General features: G+C 47.5%; 65 non-coding genes across 65 annotated transcripts; 11 read left to right on the top strand and 54 right to left on the bottom strand.

The window, feature by feature from the left end:
- Window positions 1–27: 27 nt before the first annotated feature.
- Window positions 28–143, bottom strand: Trnal-caa (transfer RNA leucine (anticodon CAA)). The gene is made up of 2 exons: window positions 106–143; window positions 28–73 (listed from the first exon to the last, which is right to left on the bottom strand). It is a non-coding gene; the product is annotated as a tRNA-Leu (tRNA).
- A 51-nt stretch (window positions 144–194) lies between these two features.
- On the bottom strand, window positions 195–267 carry Trnaa-agc (transfer RNA alanine (anticodon AGC)). Its single transcript has one exon. It is a non-coding gene; the product is annotated as a tRNA-Ala (tRNA).
- Window positions 268–374: 107 nt separating this feature from the next.
- Trnak-uuu (transfer RNA lysine (anticodon UUU)) lies at window positions 375–447 on the bottom strand. The gene has a single exon. It is a non-coding gene; the product is annotated as a tRNA-Lys (tRNA).
- Window positions 448–520: 73 nt separating this feature from the next.
- On the bottom strand, window positions 521–592 carry Trnad-guc (transfer RNA aspartic acid (anticodon GUC)). Its single transcript has one exon. It is a non-coding gene; the product is annotated as a tRNA-Asp (tRNA).
- A 585-nt stretch (window positions 593–1,177) lies between these two features.
- Window positions 1,178–1,271, top strand: Trnay-gua (transfer RNA tyrosine (anticodon GUA)). The gene is made up of 2 exons: window positions 1,178–1,214; window positions 1,236–1,271. It is a non-coding gene; the product is annotated as a tRNA-Tyr (tRNA).
- A 41-nt stretch (window positions 1,272–1,312) lies between these two features.
- Window positions 1,313–1,428, bottom strand: Trnal-caa (transfer RNA leucine (anticodon CAA)). The gene is made up of 2 exons: window positions 1,391–1,428; window positions 1,313–1,358 (listed from the first exon to the last, which is right to left on the bottom strand). It is a non-coding gene; the product is annotated as a tRNA-Leu (tRNA).
- A 68-nt stretch (window positions 1,429–1,496) lies between these two features.
- Window positions 1,497–1,569, bottom strand: Trnaa-agc (transfer RNA alanine (anticodon AGC)). Its single transcript has one exon. It is a non-coding gene; the product is annotated as a tRNA-Ala (tRNA).
- A 107-nt stretch (window positions 1,570–1,676) lies between these two features.
- On the bottom strand, window positions 1,677–1,749 carry Trnak-uuu (transfer RNA lysine (anticodon UUU)). Its single transcript has one exon. It is a non-coding gene; the product is annotated as a tRNA-Lys (tRNA).
- A 73-nt stretch (window positions 1,750–1,822) lies between these two features.
- On the bottom strand, window positions 1,823–1,894 carry Trnad-guc (transfer RNA aspartic acid (anticodon GUC)). Its single transcript has one exon. It is a non-coding gene; the product is annotated as a tRNA-Asp (tRNA).
- Window positions 1,895–2,153: 259 nt separating this feature from the next.
- Trnaa-ugc (transfer RNA alanine (anticodon UGC)) lies at window positions 2,154–2,226 on the bottom strand. The gene has a single exon. It is a non-coding gene; the product is annotated as a tRNA-Ala (tRNA).
- Window positions 2,227–2,479: 253 nt separating this feature from the next.
- Window positions 2,480–2,573, top strand: Trnay-gua (transfer RNA tyrosine (anticodon GUA)). Its single transcript has 2 exons — window positions 2,480–2,516; window positions 2,538–2,573. It is a non-coding gene; the product is annotated as a tRNA-Tyr (tRNA).
- Window positions 2,574–2,614: 41 nt separating this feature from the next.
- On the bottom strand, window positions 2,615–2,730 carry Trnal-caa (transfer RNA leucine (anticodon CAA)). Its single transcript has 2 exons — window positions 2,693–2,730; window positions 2,615–2,660 (listed from the first exon to the last, which is right to left on the bottom strand). It is a non-coding gene; the product is annotated as a tRNA-Leu (tRNA).
- A 248-nt stretch (window positions 2,731–2,978) lies between these two features.
- Window positions 2,979–3,051, bottom strand: Trnak-uuu (transfer RNA lysine (anticodon UUU)). The gene has a single exon. It is a non-coding gene; the product is annotated as a tRNA-Lys (tRNA).
- A 73-nt stretch (window positions 3,052–3,124) lies between these two features.
- Trnad-guc (transfer RNA aspartic acid (anticodon GUC)) lies at window positions 3,125–3,196 on the bottom strand. Its single transcript has one exon. It is a non-coding gene; the product is annotated as a tRNA-Asp (tRNA).
- Window positions 3,197–3,455: 259 nt separating this feature from the next.
- Trnaa-ugc (transfer RNA alanine (anticodon UGC)) lies at window positions 3,456–3,528 on the bottom strand. Its single transcript has one exon. It is a non-coding gene; the product is annotated as a tRNA-Ala (tRNA).
- Window positions 3,529–3,781: 253 nt separating this feature from the next.
- On the top strand, window positions 3,782–3,875 carry Trnay-gua (transfer RNA tyrosine (anticodon GUA)). Its single transcript has 2 exons — window positions 3,782–3,818; window positions 3,840–3,875. It is a non-coding gene; the product is annotated as a tRNA-Tyr (tRNA).
- A 41-nt stretch (window positions 3,876–3,916) lies between these two features.
- Window positions 3,917–4,032, bottom strand: Trnal-caa (transfer RNA leucine (anticodon CAA)). Its single transcript has 2 exons — window positions 3,995–4,032; window positions 3,917–3,962 (listed from the first exon to the last, which is right to left on the bottom strand). It is a non-coding gene; the product is annotated as a tRNA-Leu (tRNA).
- A 248-nt stretch (window positions 4,033–4,280) lies between these two features.
- On the bottom strand, window positions 4,281–4,353 carry Trnak-uuu (transfer RNA lysine (anticodon UUU)). Its single transcript has one exon. It is a non-coding gene; the product is annotated as a tRNA-Lys (tRNA).
- A 73-nt stretch (window positions 4,354–4,426) lies between these two features.
- Trnad-guc (transfer RNA aspartic acid (anticodon GUC)) lies at window positions 4,427–4,498 on the bottom strand. Its single transcript has one exon. It is a non-coding gene; the product is annotated as a tRNA-Asp (tRNA).
- A 259-nt stretch (window positions 4,499–4,757) lies between these two features.
- Trnaa-ugc (transfer RNA alanine (anticodon UGC)) lies at window positions 4,758–4,830 on the bottom strand. Its single transcript has one exon. It is a non-coding gene; the product is annotated as a tRNA-Ala (tRNA).
- A 253-nt stretch (window positions 4,831–5,083) lies between these two features.
- On the top strand, window positions 5,084–5,177 carry Trnay-gua (transfer RNA tyrosine (anticodon GUA)). Its single transcript has 2 exons — window positions 5,084–5,120; window positions 5,142–5,177. It is a non-coding gene; the product is annotated as a tRNA-Tyr (tRNA).
- A 41-nt stretch (window positions 5,178–5,218) lies between these two features.
- On the bottom strand, window positions 5,219–5,334 carry Trnal-caa (transfer RNA leucine (anticodon CAA)). The gene is made up of 2 exons: window positions 5,297–5,334; window positions 5,219–5,264 (listed from the first exon to the last, which is right to left on the bottom strand). It is a non-coding gene; the product is annotated as a tRNA-Leu (tRNA).
- Window positions 5,335–5,402: 68 nt separating this feature from the next.
- On the bottom strand, window positions 5,403–5,475 carry Trnaa-agc (transfer RNA alanine (anticodon AGC)). The gene has a single exon. It is a non-coding gene; the product is annotated as a tRNA-Ala (tRNA).
- Window positions 5,476–5,582: 107 nt separating this feature from the next.
- Trnak-uuu (transfer RNA lysine (anticodon UUU)) lies at window positions 5,583–5,655 on the bottom strand. The gene has a single exon. It is a non-coding gene; the product is annotated as a tRNA-Lys (tRNA).
- A 73-nt stretch (window positions 5,656–5,728) lies between these two features.
- Trnad-guc (transfer RNA aspartic acid (anticodon GUC)) lies at window positions 5,729–5,800 on the bottom strand. The gene has a single exon. It is a non-coding gene; the product is annotated as a tRNA-Asp (tRNA).
- A 259-nt stretch (window positions 5,801–6,059) lies between these two features.
- On the bottom strand, window positions 6,060–6,132 carry Trnaa-ugc (transfer RNA alanine (anticodon UGC)). The gene has a single exon. It is a non-coding gene; the product is annotated as a tRNA-Ala (tRNA).
- A 253-nt stretch (window positions 6,133–6,385) lies between these two features.
- On the top strand, window positions 6,386–6,479 carry Trnay-gua (transfer RNA tyrosine (anticodon GUA)). The gene is made up of 2 exons: window positions 6,386–6,422; window positions 6,444–6,479. It is a non-coding gene; the product is annotated as a tRNA-Tyr (tRNA).
- Window positions 6,480–6,520: 41 nt separating this feature from the next.
- Trnal-caa (transfer RNA leucine (anticodon CAA)) lies at window positions 6,521–6,636 on the bottom strand. The gene is made up of 2 exons: window positions 6,599–6,636; window positions 6,521–6,566 (listed from the first exon to the last, which is right to left on the bottom strand). It is a non-coding gene; the product is annotated as a tRNA-Leu (tRNA).
- Window positions 6,637–6,884: 248 nt separating this feature from the next.
- Window positions 6,885–6,957, bottom strand: Trnak-uuu (transfer RNA lysine (anticodon UUU)). The gene has a single exon. It is a non-coding gene; the product is annotated as a tRNA-Lys (tRNA).
- A 73-nt stretch (window positions 6,958–7,030) lies between these two features.
- On the bottom strand, window positions 7,031–7,102 carry Trnad-guc (transfer RNA aspartic acid (anticodon GUC)). The gene has a single exon. It is a non-coding gene; the product is annotated as a tRNA-Asp (tRNA).
- A 259-nt stretch (window positions 7,103–7,361) lies between these two features.
- Window positions 7,362–7,434, bottom strand: Trnaa-ugc (transfer RNA alanine (anticodon UGC)). Its single transcript has one exon. It is a non-coding gene; the product is annotated as a tRNA-Ala (tRNA).
- Window positions 7,435–7,687: 253 nt separating this feature from the next.
- Window positions 7,688–7,781, top strand: Trnay-gua (transfer RNA tyrosine (anticodon GUA)). The gene is made up of 2 exons: window positions 7,688–7,724; window positions 7,746–7,781. It is a non-coding gene; the product is annotated as a tRNA-Tyr (tRNA).
- Window positions 7,782–7,822: 41 nt separating this feature from the next.
- Trnal-caa (transfer RNA leucine (anticodon CAA)) lies at window positions 7,823–7,938 on the bottom strand. Its single transcript has 2 exons — window positions 7,901–7,938; window positions 7,823–7,868 (listed from the first exon to the last, which is right to left on the bottom strand). It is a non-coding gene; the product is annotated as a tRNA-Leu (tRNA).
- Window positions 7,939–8,006: 68 nt separating this feature from the next.
- Window positions 8,007–8,079, bottom strand: Trnaa-agc (transfer RNA alanine (anticodon AGC)). Its single transcript has one exon. It is a non-coding gene; the product is annotated as a tRNA-Ala (tRNA).
- Window positions 8,080–8,186: 107 nt separating this feature from the next.
- Window positions 8,187–8,259, bottom strand: Trnak-uuu (transfer RNA lysine (anticodon UUU)). The gene has a single exon. It is a non-coding gene; the product is annotated as a tRNA-Lys (tRNA).
- A 73-nt stretch (window positions 8,260–8,332) lies between these two features.
- Trnad-guc (transfer RNA aspartic acid (anticodon GUC)) lies at window positions 8,333–8,404 on the bottom strand. The gene has a single exon. It is a non-coding gene; the product is annotated as a tRNA-Asp (tRNA).
- A 259-nt stretch (window positions 8,405–8,663) lies between these two features.
- Window positions 8,664–8,736, bottom strand: Trnaa-ugc (transfer RNA alanine (anticodon UGC)). Its single transcript has one exon. It is a non-coding gene; the product is annotated as a tRNA-Ala (tRNA).
- Window positions 8,737–8,989: 253 nt separating this feature from the next.
- Window positions 8,990–9,083, top strand: Trnay-gua (transfer RNA tyrosine (anticodon GUA)). Its single transcript has 2 exons — window positions 8,990–9,026; window positions 9,048–9,083. It is a non-coding gene; the product is annotated as a tRNA-Tyr (tRNA).
- Window positions 9,084–9,124: 41 nt separating this feature from the next.
- On the bottom strand, window positions 9,125–9,240 carry Trnal-caa (transfer RNA leucine (anticodon CAA)). The gene is made up of 2 exons: window positions 9,203–9,240; window positions 9,125–9,170 (listed from the first exon to the last, which is right to left on the bottom strand). It is a non-coding gene; the product is annotated as a tRNA-Leu (tRNA).
- A 68-nt stretch (window positions 9,241–9,308) lies between these two features.
- On the bottom strand, window positions 9,309–9,381 carry Trnaa-agc (transfer RNA alanine (anticodon AGC)). The gene has a single exon. It is a non-coding gene; the product is annotated as a tRNA-Ala (tRNA).
- Window positions 9,382–9,488: 107 nt separating this feature from the next.
- Trnak-uuu (transfer RNA lysine (anticodon UUU)) lies at window positions 9,489–9,561 on the bottom strand. Its single transcript has one exon. It is a non-coding gene; the product is annotated as a tRNA-Lys (tRNA).
- A 73-nt stretch (window positions 9,562–9,634) lies between these two features.
- On the bottom strand, window positions 9,635–9,706 carry Trnad-guc (transfer RNA aspartic acid (anticodon GUC)). Its single transcript has one exon. It is a non-coding gene; the product is annotated as a tRNA-Asp (tRNA).
- A 259-nt stretch (window positions 9,707–9,965) lies between these two features.
- Trnaa-ugc (transfer RNA alanine (anticodon UGC)) lies at window positions 9,966–10,038 on the bottom strand. Its single transcript has one exon. It is a non-coding gene; the product is annotated as a tRNA-Ala (tRNA).
- Window positions 10,039–10,291: 253 nt separating this feature from the next.
- On the top strand, window positions 10,292–10,385 carry Trnay-gua (transfer RNA tyrosine (anticodon GUA)). The gene is made up of 2 exons: window positions 10,292–10,328; window positions 10,350–10,385. It is a non-coding gene; the product is annotated as a tRNA-Tyr (tRNA).
- A 41-nt stretch (window positions 10,386–10,426) lies between these two features.
- Trnal-caa (transfer RNA leucine (anticodon CAA)) lies at window positions 10,427–10,542 on the bottom strand. The gene is made up of 2 exons: window positions 10,505–10,542; window positions 10,427–10,472 (listed from the first exon to the last, which is right to left on the bottom strand). It is a non-coding gene; the product is annotated as a tRNA-Leu (tRNA).
- Window positions 10,543–10,610: 68 nt separating this feature from the next.
- On the bottom strand, window positions 10,611–10,683 carry Trnaa-agc (transfer RNA alanine (anticodon AGC)). Its single transcript has one exon. It is a non-coding gene; the product is annotated as a tRNA-Ala (tRNA).
- Window positions 10,684–10,790: 107 nt separating this feature from the next.
- Trnak-uuu (transfer RNA lysine (anticodon UUU)) lies at window positions 10,791–10,863 on the bottom strand. Its single transcript has one exon. It is a non-coding gene; the product is annotated as a tRNA-Lys (tRNA).
- Window positions 10,864–10,936: 73 nt separating this feature from the next.
- On the bottom strand, window positions 10,937–11,008 carry Trnad-guc (transfer RNA aspartic acid (anticodon GUC)). Its single transcript has one exon. It is a non-coding gene; the product is annotated as a tRNA-Asp (tRNA).
- A 259-nt stretch (window positions 11,009–11,267) lies between these two features.
- On the bottom strand, window positions 11,268–11,340 carry Trnaa-ugc (transfer RNA alanine (anticodon UGC)). The gene has a single exon. It is a non-coding gene; the product is annotated as a tRNA-Ala (tRNA).
- A 253-nt stretch (window positions 11,341–11,593) lies between these two features.
- Window positions 11,594–11,687, top strand: Trnay-gua (transfer RNA tyrosine (anticodon GUA)). The gene is made up of 2 exons: window positions 11,594–11,630; window positions 11,652–11,687. It is a non-coding gene; the product is annotated as a tRNA-Tyr (tRNA).
- Window positions 11,688–11,728: 41 nt separating this feature from the next.
- On the bottom strand, window positions 11,729–11,844 carry Trnal-caa (transfer RNA leucine (anticodon CAA)). The gene is made up of 2 exons: window positions 11,807–11,844; window positions 11,729–11,774 (listed from the first exon to the last, which is right to left on the bottom strand). It is a non-coding gene; the product is annotated as a tRNA-Leu (tRNA).
- A 68-nt stretch (window positions 11,845–11,912) lies between these two features.
- Trnaa-agc (transfer RNA alanine (anticodon AGC)) lies at window positions 11,913–11,985 on the bottom strand. The gene has a single exon. It is a non-coding gene; the product is annotated as a tRNA-Ala (tRNA).
- A 107-nt stretch (window positions 11,986–12,092) lies between these two features.
- Window positions 12,093–12,165, bottom strand: Trnak-uuu (transfer RNA lysine (anticodon UUU)). Its single transcript has one exon. It is a non-coding gene; the product is annotated as a tRNA-Lys (tRNA).
- Window positions 12,166–12,569: 404 nt separating this feature from the next.
- On the bottom strand, window positions 12,570–12,642 carry Trnaa-ugc (transfer RNA alanine (anticodon UGC)). Its single transcript has one exon. It is a non-coding gene; the product is annotated as a tRNA-Ala (tRNA).
- A 253-nt stretch (window positions 12,643–12,895) lies between these two features.
- Trnay-gua (transfer RNA tyrosine (anticodon GUA)) lies at window positions 12,896–12,989 on the top strand. The gene is made up of 2 exons: window positions 12,896–12,932; window positions 12,954–12,989. It is a non-coding gene; the product is annotated as a tRNA-Tyr (tRNA).
- Window positions 12,990–13,030: 41 nt separating this feature from the next.
- Trnal-caa (transfer RNA leucine (anticodon CAA)) lies at window positions 13,031–13,146 on the bottom strand. Its single transcript has 2 exons — window positions 13,109–13,146; window positions 13,031–13,076 (listed from the first exon to the last, which is right to left on the bottom strand). It is a non-coding gene; the product is annotated as a tRNA-Leu (tRNA).
- Window positions 13,147–13,214: 68 nt separating this feature from the next.
- Trnaa-agc (transfer RNA alanine (anticodon AGC)) lies at window positions 13,215–13,287 on the bottom strand. Its single transcript has one exon. It is a non-coding gene; the product is annotated as a tRNA-Ala (tRNA).
- A 107-nt stretch (window positions 13,288–13,394) lies between these two features.
- Trnak-uuu (transfer RNA lysine (anticodon UUU)) lies at window positions 13,395–13,467 on the bottom strand. The gene has a single exon. It is a non-coding gene; the product is annotated as a tRNA-Lys (tRNA).
- A 73-nt stretch (window positions 13,468–13,540) lies between these two features.
- On the bottom strand, window positions 13,541–13,612 carry Trnad-guc (transfer RNA aspartic acid (anticodon GUC)). Its single transcript has one exon. It is a non-coding gene; the product is annotated as a tRNA-Asp (tRNA).
- A 259-nt stretch (window positions 13,613–13,871) lies between these two features.
- Window positions 13,872–13,944, bottom strand: Trnaa-ugc (transfer RNA alanine (anticodon UGC)). The gene has a single exon. It is a non-coding gene; the product is annotated as a tRNA-Ala (tRNA).
- A 253-nt stretch (window positions 13,945–14,197) lies between these two features.
- Window positions 14,198–14,291, top strand: Trnay-gua (transfer RNA tyrosine (anticodon GUA)). Its single transcript has 2 exons — window positions 14,198–14,234; window positions 14,256–14,291. It is a non-coding gene; the product is annotated as a tRNA-Tyr (tRNA).
- Window positions 14,292–14,332: 41 nt separating this feature from the next.
- Trnal-caa (transfer RNA leucine (anticodon CAA)) lies at window positions 14,333–14,448 on the bottom strand. Its single transcript has 2 exons — window positions 14,411–14,448; window positions 14,333–14,378 (listed from the first exon to the last, which is right to left on the bottom strand). It is a non-coding gene; the product is annotated as a tRNA-Leu (tRNA).
- A 68-nt stretch (window positions 14,449–14,516) lies between these two features.
- Window positions 14,517–14,589, bottom strand: Trnaa-agc (transfer RNA alanine (anticodon AGC)). The gene has a single exon. It is a non-coding gene; the product is annotated as a tRNA-Ala (tRNA).
- Window positions 14,590–14,696: 107 nt separating this feature from the next.
- Trnak-uuu (transfer RNA lysine (anticodon UUU)) lies at window positions 14,697–14,769 on the bottom strand. The gene has a single exon. It is a non-coding gene; the product is annotated as a tRNA-Lys (tRNA).
- Window positions 14,770–14,842: 73 nt separating this feature from the next.
- Trnad-guc (transfer RNA aspartic acid (anticodon GUC)) lies at window positions 14,843–14,914 on the bottom strand. Its single transcript has one exon. It is a non-coding gene; the product is annotated as a tRNA-Asp (tRNA).
- Between the last annotated feature and the right edge of the window lie 182 nt (window positions 14,915–15,096).

Genomic DNA, 15,096 nt, shown 5'->3' with positions numbered 1-15,096 from the left:
CTAAAATTTTGTGTGGCAGGGAAAAGTTGTCGGAAGTGGGATTCGAACCCACGCCCTCATTCGAGGACCAGAATTCTCCACGCGATGAGTGGAAGAACATTTTGTCTTGAGTCTGGCGCCTTAGACCGCTCGGCCATCCCGACATGACACGAACGCTGCTGCAAATTGCTCTGCGCAAATTTCTTTTATTTTATTGGAGAACCCGGGCATCGATCCCGGTACCTCTCGCATGCTAAGCGAGCGCTCTACCATCTGAGCTAGTTCCCCATCAAGTTTGCTTCGCCTTTGCCACTCCGCAAATGTTACGTTATTCATCCTCTTTCGACAAGACATTGTAGTGAAAGTTAGTTCACCATCGTACCAAATAATTGTTACGCCCGATGAGGGACTCGAACCCGCGACCCTCAGATTAAAAGTCTGATGCTCTACCGACTGAGCTAACCGGGCGTAAATCTGTATTCCCGGACAGTCCCGCGAACGCTACTGACGTGAAACGAAACATTGACAAGATAAAAAGAACCTCCCCGGCGGGGAATCGAACCCCGGTCTCCCGCGTGACAGGCGGGGATACTTACCACTATACTACCGAGGACGAGTTCATATTTAAATAATATGTTCGCGATGGCGTCAATGCCCGAATGCCACACGGTCGATCATGTTAAAAGCTGAAACTGTGTATACTGTCAATGCGAAATTAAACAGCAAGAAATGCTCTAGACATATGCAGCGCGGTTTAGTATTATTATTATTATTATTAATACCAGGTAATCTTAGGAGCATCATAAATCCTCTTATGACCATTGGCAACTACTGAAATTAGTATAAAAATAAATAAATTAAAAACATCGTCTTGGAGGATCCGGGCATCGATCCCGGTACCTCTCGCATGCAAAGCGAGCGCTCTACCATGTGAGTTAATCCCCCTGGAAATGGTAAAAAGGTCATAGTTCGAGTGCTGTTCGCAATACTAAACTACACCTTACATCAGACACATTTCAGCTTACCTACCTTCAGCAGAGTGGCGCAGAGGAAGCGTGCTGGGCCCATAACCCAGAGGTCGGTGGATCGAAACCACCCTCTGCTACGTGCGAGCTATCGCATCATTTTAAAAACCACGTCATACTACAAACGTGACATGACCTGCATAGTCCTGCACAAGAACTGTACGATGCTACATCCACCGATAGCTCAGTTGGTAGAGCGGAGGACTGTAGACGAACTTATACCACTCAGGCATCCTTAGGTCGCTGGTTCAAATCCGGCTCGGTGGACTTGCATTTTAGGCCTAAAATTTTGTGTGGCAGGGAAAAGTTGTCGGAAGTGGGATTCGAACCCACGCCCTCATTCGAGGACCAGAATTCTCCACGCGATGAGTGGAAGAACATTTTGTCTTGAGTCTGGCGCCTTAGACCGCTCGGCCATCCCGACATGACACGAACGCTGCTGCAAATTGCTCTGCGCAAATTTCTTTTATTTTACGCCTATGGAAAAGGCATTGGAGAACCCGGGCATCGATCCCGGTACCTCTCGCATGCTAAGCGAGCGCTCTACCATCTGAGCTAGTTCCCCATCAAGTTTGCTTCGCCTTTGCCACTCCGCAAATGTTACGTTATTCATCCTCTTTCGACAAGACATTGTGGTGAAAGTTAGTTCACCATCGTACCAAATAATTGTTACGCCCGATGAGGGACTCGAACCCGCGACCCTCAGATTAAAAGTCTGATGCTCTACCGACTGAGCTAACCGGGCGTAAATCTGTATTCCCGGACAGTCCCGCGAACGCTACTGACGTGAAACGAAACATTGACAAGATAAAAAGAACCTCCCCGGCGGGGAATCGAACCCCGGTCTCCCGCGTGACAGGCGGGGATACTTACCACTATACTACCGAGGACGAGTTCATATTTAAATAATATGTTCGCGATGGCGTCAATGCCCGAATGCCACACGGTCGATCATGTTAAAAGCTGAAACTGTGTATACTGTCAATGCGAAATTAAACAGCAAGAAATGCTCTAGACATATGCAGCGCGGTTTAGTATTATTATTATTATTATTAATACCAGGTAATCTTAGGAGCATCATAAATCCTCTTATGACCATTGGCAACTACTGAAATTAGTATAAAAATATCTAAATTAAAAACATCGTCTTGGAGGATCCGGGCATCGATCCCGGTACCTCTCGCATGCAAAGCGAGCGCTCTACCATGTGAGCTAATCCCCCTGGAAATGGTAAAAAGGTCATAGTTCGAGTGCTGTTCGCAATACTAAACTACACCTTACATCAGACACATTTCAGCTTACCTACCTTCAGCAGAGTGGCGCAGAGGAAGCGTGCTGGGCCCATAACCCAGAGGTCGGTGGATCGAAACCACCCTCTGCTACGTGCGAGCTATCGCATCATTTTAAAAACCACGTCATACTACAAACGTGACATGACCTGCATAGTCCTGCACAAGAACTGTACGATGCTACATCCACCGATAGCTCAGTTGGTAGAGCGGAGGACTGTAGACGAACTTATACCACTCAGGCATCCTTAGGTCGCTGGTTCAAATCCGGCTCGGTGGACTTGCATTTTAGGCCTAAAATTTTGTGTGGCAGGGAAAAGTTGTCGGAAGTGGGATTCGAACCCACGCCCTCATTCGAGGACCAGAATTCTCCACGCGATGAGTGGAAGAACATTTTGTCTTGAGTCTGTCGCCTTAGACCGCTCGGCCATCCCGACATGACACGAACGCTGCTGCAAATTGCTCTGCGCAAATTTCTTTTATTTTACGCCTATGGAAAAGGCATTGGAGAACCCGGGCGTCGATCCCGGTACCTCTCGCATGCTAAGCGAGCGCTCTACCATCTCAGCTAGTTCCCCATCAAGTTTGCTTCGCCTTTGCCACTCCGCAAATGTTACGTTATTCATCCTCTTTCGACAAGACATTGTGGTGAAAGTTAGTTCACCATCGTACCAAATAATTGTTACGCCCGATGAGGGACTCGAACCCGCGACCCTCAGATTAAAAGTCTGATGCTCTACCGACTGAGCTAACCGGGCGTAAATCTGTATTCCCGGACAGTCCCGCGAACGCTACTGACGTGAAACGAAACATTGACAAGATAAAAAGAACCTCCCCGGCGGGGAATCGAACCCCGGTCTCCCGCGTGACAGGCGGGGATACTTACCACTATACTACCGAGGACGAGTTCATATTTAAATAATATGTTCGCGATGGCGTCAATGCCCGAATGCCACACGGTCGATCATGTTAAAAGCTGAAACTGTGTATACTGTCAATGCGAAATTAAACAGCAAGAAATGCTCTAGACATATGCAGCGCGGTTTAGTATTATTATTATTATTATTAATACCAGGTAATCTTAGGAGCATCATAAATCCTCTTATGACCATTGGCAACTACTGAAATTAGTATAAAAATAAATAAATTAAAAACATCGTCTTGGAGGATCCGGGCATCGATCCCGGTACCTCTCGCATGCAAAGCGAGCGCTCTACCATGTGAGCTAATCCCCCTGGAAATGGTAAAAAGGTCATAGTTCGAGTGCTGTTCGCAATACTAAACTACACCTTACATCAGACACATTTCAGCTTACCTACCTTCAGCAGAGTGGCGCAGAGGAAGCGTGCTGGGCCCATAACCCAGAGGTCGGTGGATCGAAACCACCCTCTGCTACGTGCGAGCTATCGCATCATTTTAAAAACCACGTCATACTACAAACGTGACATGACCTGCATAGTCCTGCACAAGAACTGTACGATGCTACATCCACCGATAGCTCAGTTGGTAGAGCGGAGGACTGTAGACGAACTTATACCACTCAGGCATCCTTAGGTCGCTGGTTCAAATCCGGCTCGGTGGACTTGCATTTTAGGCCTAAAATTTTGTGTGGCAGGGAAAAGTTGTCGGAAGTGGGATTCGAACCCACGCCCTCATTCGAGGACCAGAATTCTCCACGCGATGAGTGGAAGAACATTTTGTCTTGAGTCTGGCGCCTTAGACCGCTCGGCCATCCCGACATGACACGAACGCTGCTGCAAATTGCTCTGCGCAAATTTCTTTTATTTTACGCCTATGGAAAAGGCATTGGAGAACCCGGGCATCGATCCCGGTACCTCTCGCATGCTAAGCGAGCGCTCTACCATCTCAGCTAGTTCCCCATCAAGTTTGCTTCGCCTTTGCCACTCCGCAAATGTTACGTTATTCATCCTCTTTCGACAAGACATTGTGGTGAAAGTTAGTTCACCATCGTACCAAATAATTGTTACGCCCGATGAGGGACTCGAACCCGCGACCCTCAGATTAAAAGTCTGATGCTCTACCGACTGAGCTAACCGGGCGTAAATCTGTATTCCCGGACAGTCCCGCGAACGCTACTGACGTGAAACGAAACATTGACAAGATAAAAAGAACCTCCCCGGCGGGGAATCGAACCCCGGTCTCCCGCGTGACAGGCGGGGATACTTACCACTATACTACCGAGGACGAGTTCATATTTAAATAATATGTTCGCGATGGCGTCAATGCCCGAATGCCACACGGTCGATCATGTTAAAAGCTGAAACTGTGTATACTGTCAATGCGAAATTAAACAGCAAGAAATGCTCTAGACATATGCAGCGCGGTTTAGTATTATTATTATTATTATTAATACCAGGTAATCTTAGGAGCATCATAAATCCTCTTATGACCATTGGCAACTACTGAAATTAGTATAAAAATAAATAAATTAAAAACATCGTCTTGGAGGATCCGGGCATCGATCCCGGTACCTCTCGCATGCAAAGCGAGCGCTCTACCATGTGAGCTAACCCCCCTGGAAATGGTAAAAAGGTCATAGTTCGAGTGCTGTTCGCAATACTAAACTACACCTTACATCAGACACATTTCAGCTTACCTACCTTCAGCAGAGTGGCGCAGAGGAAGCGTGCTGGGCCCATAACCCAGAGGTCGGTGGATCGAAACCACCCTCTGCTACGTGCGAGCTATCGCATCATTTTAAAAACCACGTCATACTACAAACGTGACATGACCTGCATAGTCCTGCACAAGAACTGTACGATGCTACATCCACCGATAGCTCAGTTGGTAGAGCGGAGGACTGTAGACGAACTTATACCACTCAGGCATCCTTAGGTCGCTGGTTCAAATCCGGCTCGGTGGACTTGCATTTTAGGCCTAAAATTTTGTGTGGCAGGGAAAAGTTGTCGGAAGTGGGATTCGAACCCACGCCCTCATTCGAGGACCAGAATTCTCCACGCGATGAGTGGAAGAACATTTTGTCTTGAGTCTGGCGCCTTAGACCGCTCGGCCATCCCGACATGACACGAACGCTGCTGCAAATTGCTCTGCGCAAATTTCTTTTATTTTACGCCTATGGAAAAGGCATTGGAGAACCCGGGCATCGATCCCGGTACCTCTCGCATGCTAAGCGAGCGCTCTACCATCTGAGCTAGTTCCCCATCAAGTTTGCTTCGCCTTTGCCACTCCGCAAATGTTACGTTATTCATCCTCTTTCGACAAGACATTGTGGTGAAAGTTAGTTCACCATCGTACCAAATAATTGTTACGCCCGATGAGGGACTCGAACCCGCGACCCTCAGATTAAAAGTCTGATGCTCTACCGACTGAGCTAACCGGGCGTAAATCTGTATTCCCGGACAGTCCCGCGAACGCTACTGACGTGAAACGAAACATTGACAAGATAAAAAGAACCTCCCCGGCGGGGAATCGAACCCCGGTCTCCCGCGTGACAGGCGGGGATACTTACCACTATACTACCGAGGACGAGTTCATATTTAAATAATATGTTCGCGATGGCGTCAATGCCCGAATGCCACACGGTCGATCATGTTAAAAGCTGAAACTGTGTATACTGTCAATGCGAAATTAAACAGCAAGAAATGCTCTAGACATATGCAGCGCGGTTTAGTATTATTATTATTATTATTAATACCAGGTAATCTTAGGAGCATCATAAATCCTCTTATGACCATTGGCAACTACTGAAATTAGTATAAAAATAAATAAATTAAAAACATCGTCTTGGAGGATCCGGGCATCGATCCCGGTACCTCTCGCATGCAAAGCGAGCGCTCTACCATGTGAGCTAATCCCCCTGGAAATGGTAAAAAGGTCATAGTTCGAGTGCTGTTCGCAATACTAAACTACACCTTACATCAGACACATTTCAGCTTACCTACCTTCAGCAGAGTGGCGCAGAGGAAGCGTGCTGGGCCCATAACCCAGAGGTCGGTGGATCGAAACCACCCTCTGCTACGTGCGAGCTATCGCATCATTTTAAAAACCACGTCATACTACAAACGTGACATGACCTGCATAGTCCTGCACAAGAACTGTACGATGCTACATCCACCGATAGCTCAGTTGGTAGAGCGGAGGACTGTAGACGAACTTATACCACTCAGGCATCCTTAGGTCGCTGGTTCAAATCCGGCTCGGTGGACTTGCATTTTAGGCCTAAAATTTTGTGTGGCAGGGAAAAGTTGTCGGAAGTGGGATTCGAACCCACGCCCTCATTCGAGGACCAGAATTCTCCACGCGATGAGTGGAAGAACATTTTGTCTTGAGTCTGGCGCCTTAGACCGCTCGGCCATCCCGACATGACACGAACGCTGCTGCAAATTGCTCTGCGCAAATTTCTTTTATTTTACGCCTATGGAAAAGGCATTGGAGAACCCGGGCATCGATCCCGGTACCTCTCGCATGCTAAGCGAGCGCTCTACCATCTCAGCTAGTTCCCCATCAAGTTTGCTTCGCCTTTGCCACTCCGCAAATGTTACGTTATTCATCCTCTTTCGACAAGACATTGTGGTGAAAGTTAGTTCACCATCGTACCAAATAATTGTTACGCCCGATGAGGGACTCGAACCCGCGACCCTCAGATTAAAAGTCTGATGCTCTACCGACTGAGCTAACCGGGCGTAAATCTGTATTCCCGGACAGTCCCGCGAACGCTACTGACGTGAAACGAAACATTGACAAGATAAAAAGAACCTCCCCGGCGGGGAATCGAACCCCGGTCTCCCGCGTGACAGGCGGGGATACTTACCACTATACTACCGAGGACGAGTTCATATTTAAATAATATGTTCGCGATGGCGTCAATGCCCGAATGCCACACGGTCGATCATGTTAAAAGCTGAAACTGTGTATACTGTCAATGCGAAATTAAACAGCAAGAAATGCTCTAGACATATGCAGCGCGGTTTAGTATTATTATTATTATTATTAATACCAGGTAATCTTAGGAGCATCATAAATCCTCTTATGACCATTGGCAACTACTGAAATTAGTATAAAAATAAATAAATTAAAAACATCGTCTTGGAGGATCCGGGCATCGATCCCGGTACCTCTCGCATGCAAAGCGAGCGCTCTACCATGTGAGCTAATCCCCCTGGAAATGGTAAAAAGGTCATAGTTCGAGTGCTGTTCGCAATACTAAACTACACCTTACATCAGACACATTTCAGCTTACCTACCTTCAGCAGAGTGGCGCAGAGGAAGCGTGCTGGGCCCATAACCCAGAGGTCGGTGGATCGAAACCACCCTCTGCTACGTGCGAGCTATCGCATCATTTTAAAAACCACGTCATACTACAAACGTGACATGACCTGCATAGTCCTGCACAAGAACTGTACGATGCTACATCCACCGATAGCTCAGTTGGTAGAGCGGAGGACTGTAGACGAACTTATACCACTCAGGCATCCTTAGGTCGCTGGTTCAAATCCGGCTCGGTGGACTTGCATTTTAGGCCTAAAATTTTGTGTGGCAGGGAAAAGTTGTCGGAAGTGGGATTCGAACCCACGCCCTCATTCGAGGACCAGAATTCTCCACGCGATGAGTGGAAGAACATTTTGTCTTGAGTCTGGCGCCTTAGACCGCTCGGCCATCCCGACATGACACGAACGCTGCTGCAAATTGCTCTGCGCAAATTTCTTTTATTTTACGCCTATGGAAAAGGCATTGGAGAACCCGGGCATCGATCCCGGTACCTCTCGCATGCTAAGCGAGCGCTCTACCATCTGAGCTAGTTCCCCATCAAGTTTGCTTCGCCTTTGCCACTCCGCAAATGTTACGTTATTCATCCTCTTTCGACAAGACATTGTGGTGAAAGTTAGTTCACCATCGTACCAAATAATTGTTACGCCCGATGAGGGACTCGAACCCGCGACCCTCAGATTAAAAGTCTGATGCTCTACCGACTGAGCTAACCGGGCGTAAATCTGTATTCCCGGACAGTCCCGCGAACGCTACTGACGTGAAACGAAACATTGACAAGATAAAAAGAACCTCCCCGGCGGGGAATCGAACCCCGGTCTCCCGCGTGACAGGCGGGGATACTTACCACTATACTACCGAGGACGAGTTCATATTTAAATAATATGTTCGCGATGGCGTCAATGCCCGAATGCCACACGGTCGATCATGTTAAAAGCTGAAACTGTGTATACTGTCAATGCGAAATTAAACAACAAGAAATGCTCTAGACATATGCAGCGCGGTTTAGTATTATTATTATTATTATTAATACCAGGTAATCTTAGGAGCATCATAAATCCTCTTATGACCATTGGCAACTACTGAAATTAGTATAAAAATAAATAAATTAAAAACATCGTCTTGGAGGATCCGGGCATCGATCCCGGTACCTCTCGCATGCAAAGCGAGCGCTCTACCATGTGAGCTAATCCCCCTGGAAATGGTAAAAAGGTCATAGTTCGAGTGCTGTTCGCAATACTAAACTACACCTTACATCAGACACATTTCAGCTTACCTACCTTCAGCAGAGTGGCGCAGAGGAAGCGTGCTGGGCCCATAACCCAGAGGTCGGTGGATCGAAACCACCCTCTGCTACGTGCGAGCTATCGCATCATTTTAAAAACCACGTCATACTACAAACGTGACATGACCTGCATAGTCCTGCACAAGAACTGTAAGATGCTACATCCACCGATAGCTCAGTTGGTAGAGCGGAGGACTGTAGACGAACTTATACCACTCAGGCATCCTTAGGTCGCTGGTTCAAATCCGGCTCGGTGGACTTGCATTTTAGGCCTAAAATTTTGTGTGGCAGGGAAAAGTTGTCGGAAGTGGGATTCGAACCCACGCCCTCATTCGAGGACCAGAATTCTCCACGCGATGAGTGGAAGAACATTTTGTCTTGAGTCTGGCGCCTTAGACCGCTCGGCCATCCCGACATGACACGAACGCTGCTGCAAATTGCTCTGCGCAAATTTCTTTTATTTTACGCCTATGGAAAAGGCATTGGAGAACCCGGGCATCGATCCCGGTACCTCTCGCATGCTAAGCGAGCGCTCTACCATCTGAGCTAGTTCCCCATCAAGTTTGCTTCGCCTTTGCCACTCCGCAAATGTTACGTTATTCATCCTCTTTCGACAAGACATTGTGGTGAAAGTTAGTTCACCATCGTACCAAATAATTGTTACGCCCGATGAGGGACTCGAACCCGCGACCCTCAGATTAAAAGTCTGATGCTCTACCGACTGAGCTAACCGGGCGTAAATCTGTATTCCCGGACAGTCCCGCGAACGCTACTGACGTGAAACGAAACATTGACAAGATAAAAAGAACCTCCCCGGCGGGGAATCGAACCCCGGTCTCCCGCGTGACAGGCGGGGATACTTACCACTATACTACCGAGGACGAGTTCATATTTAAATAATATGTTCGCGATGGCGTCAATGCCCGAATGCCACACGGTCGATCATGTTAAAAGCTGAAACTGTGTATACTGTCAATGCGAAATTAAACAGCAAGAAATGCTCTAGACATATGCAGCGCGGTTTAGTATTATTATTATTATTATTAATACCAGGTAATCTTAGGAGCATCATAAATCCTCTTATGACCATTGGCAACTACTGAAATTAGTATAAAAATAAATAAATTAAAAACATCGTCTTGGAGGATCCGGGCATCGATCCCGGTACCTCTCGCATGCAAAGCGAGCGCTCTACCATGTGAGCTAATCCCCCTGGAAATGGTAAAAAGGTCATAGTTCGAGTGCTGTTCGCAATACTAAACTACACCTTACATCAGACACATTTCAGCTTACCTACCTTCAGCAGAGTGGCGCAGAGGAAGCGTGCTGGGCCCATAACCCAGAGGTCGGTGGATCGAAACCACCCTCTGCTACGTGCGAGCTATCGCATCATTTTAAAAACCACGTCATACTACAAACGTGACATGACCTGCATAGTCCTGCACAAGAACTGTACGATGCTACATCCACCGATAGCTCAGTTGGTAGAGCGGAGGACTGTAGACGAACTTATACCACTCAGGCATCCTTAGGTCGCTGGTTCAAATCCGGCTCGGTGGACTTGCATTTTAGGCCTAAAATTTTGTGTGGCAGGGAAAAGTTGTCGGAAGTGGGATTCGAACCCACGCCCTCATTCGAGGACCAGAATTCTCCACGCGATGAGTGGAAGAACATTTTGTCTTGAGTCTGGCGCCTTAGACCGCTCGGCCATCCCGACATGACACGAACGCTGCTGCAAATTGCTCTGCGCAAATTTCTTTTATTTTACGCCTATGGAAAAGGCATTGGAGAACCCGGGCATCGATCCCGGTACCTCTCGCATGCTAAGCGAGCGCTCTACCATCTGAGCTAGTTCCCCATCAAGTTTGCTTCGCCTTTGCCACTCCGCAAATGTTACGTTATTCATCCTCTTTCGACAAGACATTGTGGTGAAAGTTAGTTCACCATCGTACCAAATAATTGTTACGCCCGATGAGGGACTCGAACCCGCGACCCTCAGATTAAAAGTCTGATGCTCTACCGACTGAGCTAACCGGGCGTAAATCTGTATTCCCGGACAGTCCCGCGAACGCTACTGACGTGAAACGAAACATTGACAAGATAAAAAGAACCTCCCCGGCGGGGAATCGAACCCCGGTCTCCCGCGTGACAGGCGGGGATACTTACCACTATACTACCGAGGACGAGTTCATATTTAAATAATATGTTCGCGATGGCGTCAATGCCCGAATGCCACACGGTCGATCATGTTAAAAGCTGAAACTGTGTATACTGTCAATGCGAAATTAAACAGCAAGAAATGCTCTAGACATATGCAGCGCGGTTTAGTATTATTATTATTATTATTAATACCAGGTAATCTTAGGAGCATCATAAATCCTCTTATGACCATTGGCAACTACTGAAATTAGTATAAAAATAAATAAATTAAAAACATCGTCTTGGAGGATCCGGGCATCGATCCCGGTACCTCTCGCATGCAAAGCGAGCGCTCTACCATGTGAGCTAATCCCCCTGGAAATGGTAAAAAGGTCATAGTTCGAGTGCTGTTCGCAATACTAAACTACACCTTACATCAGACACATTTCAGCTTACCTACCTTCAGCAGAGTGGCGCAGAGGAAGCGTGCTGGGCCCATAACCCAGAGGTCGGTGGATCGAAACCACCCTCTGCTACGTGCGAGCTATCGCATCATTTTAAAAACCACGTCATACTACAAACGTGACATGACCTGCATAGTCCTGCACAAGAACTGTACGATGCTACATCCACCGATAGCTCAGTTGGTAGAGCGGAGGACTGTAGACGAACTTATACCACTCAGGCATCCTTAGGTCGCTGGTTCAAATCCGGCTCGGTGGACTTGCATTTTAGGCCTAAAATTTTGTGTGGCAGGGAAAAGTTGTCGGAAGTGGGATTCGAACCCACGCCCTCATTCGAGGACCAGAATTCTCCACGCGATGAGTGGAAGAACATTTTGTCTTGAGTCTGGCGCCTTAGACCGCTCGGCCATCCCGACATGACACGAACGCTGCTGCAAATTGCTCTGCGCAAATTTCTTTTATTTTACGCCTATGGAAAAGGCATTGGAGAACCCGGGCGTCGATCCCGGTACCTCTCGCATGCTAAGCGAGCGCTCTACCATCTGAGCTAGTTCCCCATCAAGTTTGCTTCGCCTTTGCCACTCCGCAAATGTTACGTTATTCATCCTCTTTCGACAAGACATTGTGGTGAAAGTTAGTTCACCATCGTACCAAATAATTGTTACGCCCGATGAGGGACTCGAACCCGCGACCCTCAGATTAAAAGTCTGATGCTCTACCGACTGAGCTAACCGGGCGTAAATCTGTATTCCCGGACAGTCCCGCGAACGCTACTGACGTGAAACGAAACATTGACAAGATAAAAAGAACCTCCCCGGCGGGGAATCGGACCCCGGTCTCCCGCGTGACAGGCGGGGATACTTACCACTATACTACCGAGGACGAGTTCATATTTAAATAATATGTTCGCGATGGCGTCAATGCCCGAATGCCACACGGTCGATCATGTTAAAAGCTGAAACTGTGTATACTGTCAATGCGAAATTAAACAGCAAGAAATGCTCTAGACATATGCAGCGCGGTTTAGTATTATTATTATTATTATTAATACCAGGTAATCTTAGGAGCATCATAAATCCTCTTAGGACCATTGGCAACTACTGAAATTAGTATAAAAATAAATAAATTAAAAACATCGTCTTGGAGGATCCGGGCATCGATCCCGGTACCTCTCGCATGCAAAGCGAGCGCTCTACCATGTGAGCTAATCCCCCTGGAAATGGTAAAAATGTCATAGTTCGAGTGCTGTTCGCAATACTAAACTACACCTTACATCAGACACATTTCAGCTTACCTACCTTCAGCAGAGTGGCGCAGAGGAAGCGTGCTGGGCCCATAACCCAGAGGTCGGTGGATCGAAACCACCCTCTGCTACGTGCGAGCTATCGCATCATTTTAAAAACCACGTCATACTACAAACGTGACATGACCTGCATAGTCCTGCACAAGAACTGTACGATGCTACATCCACCGATAGCTCAGTTGGTAGAGCGGAGGACTGTAGACGAACTTATACCACTCAGGCATCCTTAGGTCGCTGGTTCAAATCCGGCTCGGTGGACTTGCATTTTAGGCCTAAAATTTTGTGTGGCAGGGAAAAGTTGTCGGAAGTGGGATTCGAACCCACGCCCTCATTCGAGGACCAGAATTCTCCACGCGATGAGTGGAAGAACATTTTGTCTTGAGTCTGGCGCCTTAGACCGCTCGGCCATCCCGACATGACACGAACGCTGCTGCAAATTGCTCTGCGCAAATTTCTTTTATTTTACGCCTATGGAAAAGGCATTGGAGAACCCGGGCGTCGATCCCGGTACCTCTCGCATGCTAAGCGAGCGCTCTACCATCTGAGCTAGTTCCCCATCAAGTTTGCTTCGCCTTTGCCACTCCGCAAATGTTACGTTATTCATCCTCTTTCGACAAGACATTGTGGTGAAAGTTAGTTCACCATCGTACCAAATAATTGTTACGCCCGATGAGGGACTCGAACCCGCGACCCTCAGATTAAAAGTCTGATGCTCTACCGACTGAGCTAACCGGGCGTAAATCTGTATTCCCGGACAGTCCCGCGAACGCTACTGACGTGAAACGAAACATTGACAAGATAAAAAGAACCTCCCCGGCGGGGAATCGAACCCCGGTCTCCCGCGTGACAGGCGGGGATACTTACCACTATACTACCGAGGACGAGTTCATATTTAAATAATATGTTCGCGATGGCGTCAATGCCCGAATGCCACACGGTCGATCATGTTAAAAGCTGAAACTGTGTATACTGTCAATGCGAAATTAAACAACAAGAAATGCTCTAGACATATGCAGCGCGGTTTAGTATTATTATTATTATTATTAATACCAGGTAATCTTAGGAGCATCATAAATCCTCTTATGACCATTGGCAACTACTGAAATTAGTATAAAAATAAATAAATTAAAAACATCGTCTTGGAGGATCCGGGCATCGATCCCGGTACCTCTCGCATGCAAAGCGAGCGCTCTACCATGTGAGCTAATCCCCCTGGAAATGGTAAAAAGGTCATAGTTCGAGTGCTGTTCGCAATACTAAACTACACCTTACATCAGACACATTTCAGCTTACCTACCTTCAGCAGAGTGGCGCAGAGGAAGCGTGCTGGGCCCATAACCCAGAGGTCGGTGGATCGAAACCACCCTCTGCTACGTGCGAGCTATCGCATCATTTTAAAAACCACGTCATACTACAAACGTGACATGACCTGCATAGTCCTGCACAAGAACTGTAAGATGCTACATCCACCGATAGCTCAGTTGGTAGAGCGGAGGACTGTAGACGAACTTATACCACTCAGGCATCCTTAGGTCGCTGGTTCAAATCCGGCTCGGTGGACTTGCATTTTAGGCCTAAAATTTTGTGTGGCAGGGAAAAGTTGTCGGAAGTGGGATTCGAACCCACGCCCTCATTCGAGGACCAGAATTCTCCACGCGATGAGTGGAAGAACATTTTGTCTTGAGTCTGGCGCCTTAGACCGCTCGGCCATCCCGACATGACACGAACGCTGCTGCAAATTGCTCTGCGCAAATTTCTTTTATTTTACGCCTATGGAAAAGGCATTGGAGAACCCGGGCATCGATCCCGGTACCTCTCGCATGCTAAGCGAGCGCTCTACCATCTGAGCTAGTTCCCCATCAAGTTTGCTTCGCCTTTGCCACTCCGCAAATGTTACGTTATTCATCCTCTTTCGACAAGACATTGTGGTGAAAGTTAGTTCACCATCGTACCAAATAATTGTTACGCCCGATGAGGGACTCGAACCCGCGACCCTCAGATTAAAAGTCTGATGCTCTACCGACTGAGCTAACCGGGCGTAAATCTGTATTCCCGGACAGTCCCGCGAACGCTACTGACGTGAAACGAAACATTGACAAGATAAAAAGAACCTCCCCGGCGGGGAATCGAACCCCGGTCTCCCGCGTGACAGGCGGGGATACTTACCACTATACTACCGAGGACGAGTTCATATTTAAATAATATGTTCGCGATGGCGTCAATGCCCGAATGCCACACGGTCGATCATGTTAAAAGCTGAAACTGTGTATACTGTCAATGCGAAATTAAACAGCAAGAAATGCTCTAGACATATGCAGCGCGGTTTAGTATTATTATTATTATTATTAATACCAGGTAATCTTAG

Source organism: Hydractinia symbiolongicarpus, chromosome 3 (assembly GCF_029227915.1).
Source record: "Hydractinia symbiolongicarpus strain clone_291-10 chromosome 3, HSymV2.1, whole genome shotgun sequence".
Classification (NCBI taxonomy): Eukaryota; Metazoa; Cnidaria; class Hydrozoa; order Anthoathecata; family Hydractiniidae; genus Hydractinia; species Hydractinia symbiolongicarpus.
The sequence above is the reverse complement of the archived record's forward strand: the minus strand, read 5'-3'. Positions and strand labels throughout refer to the sequence as shown.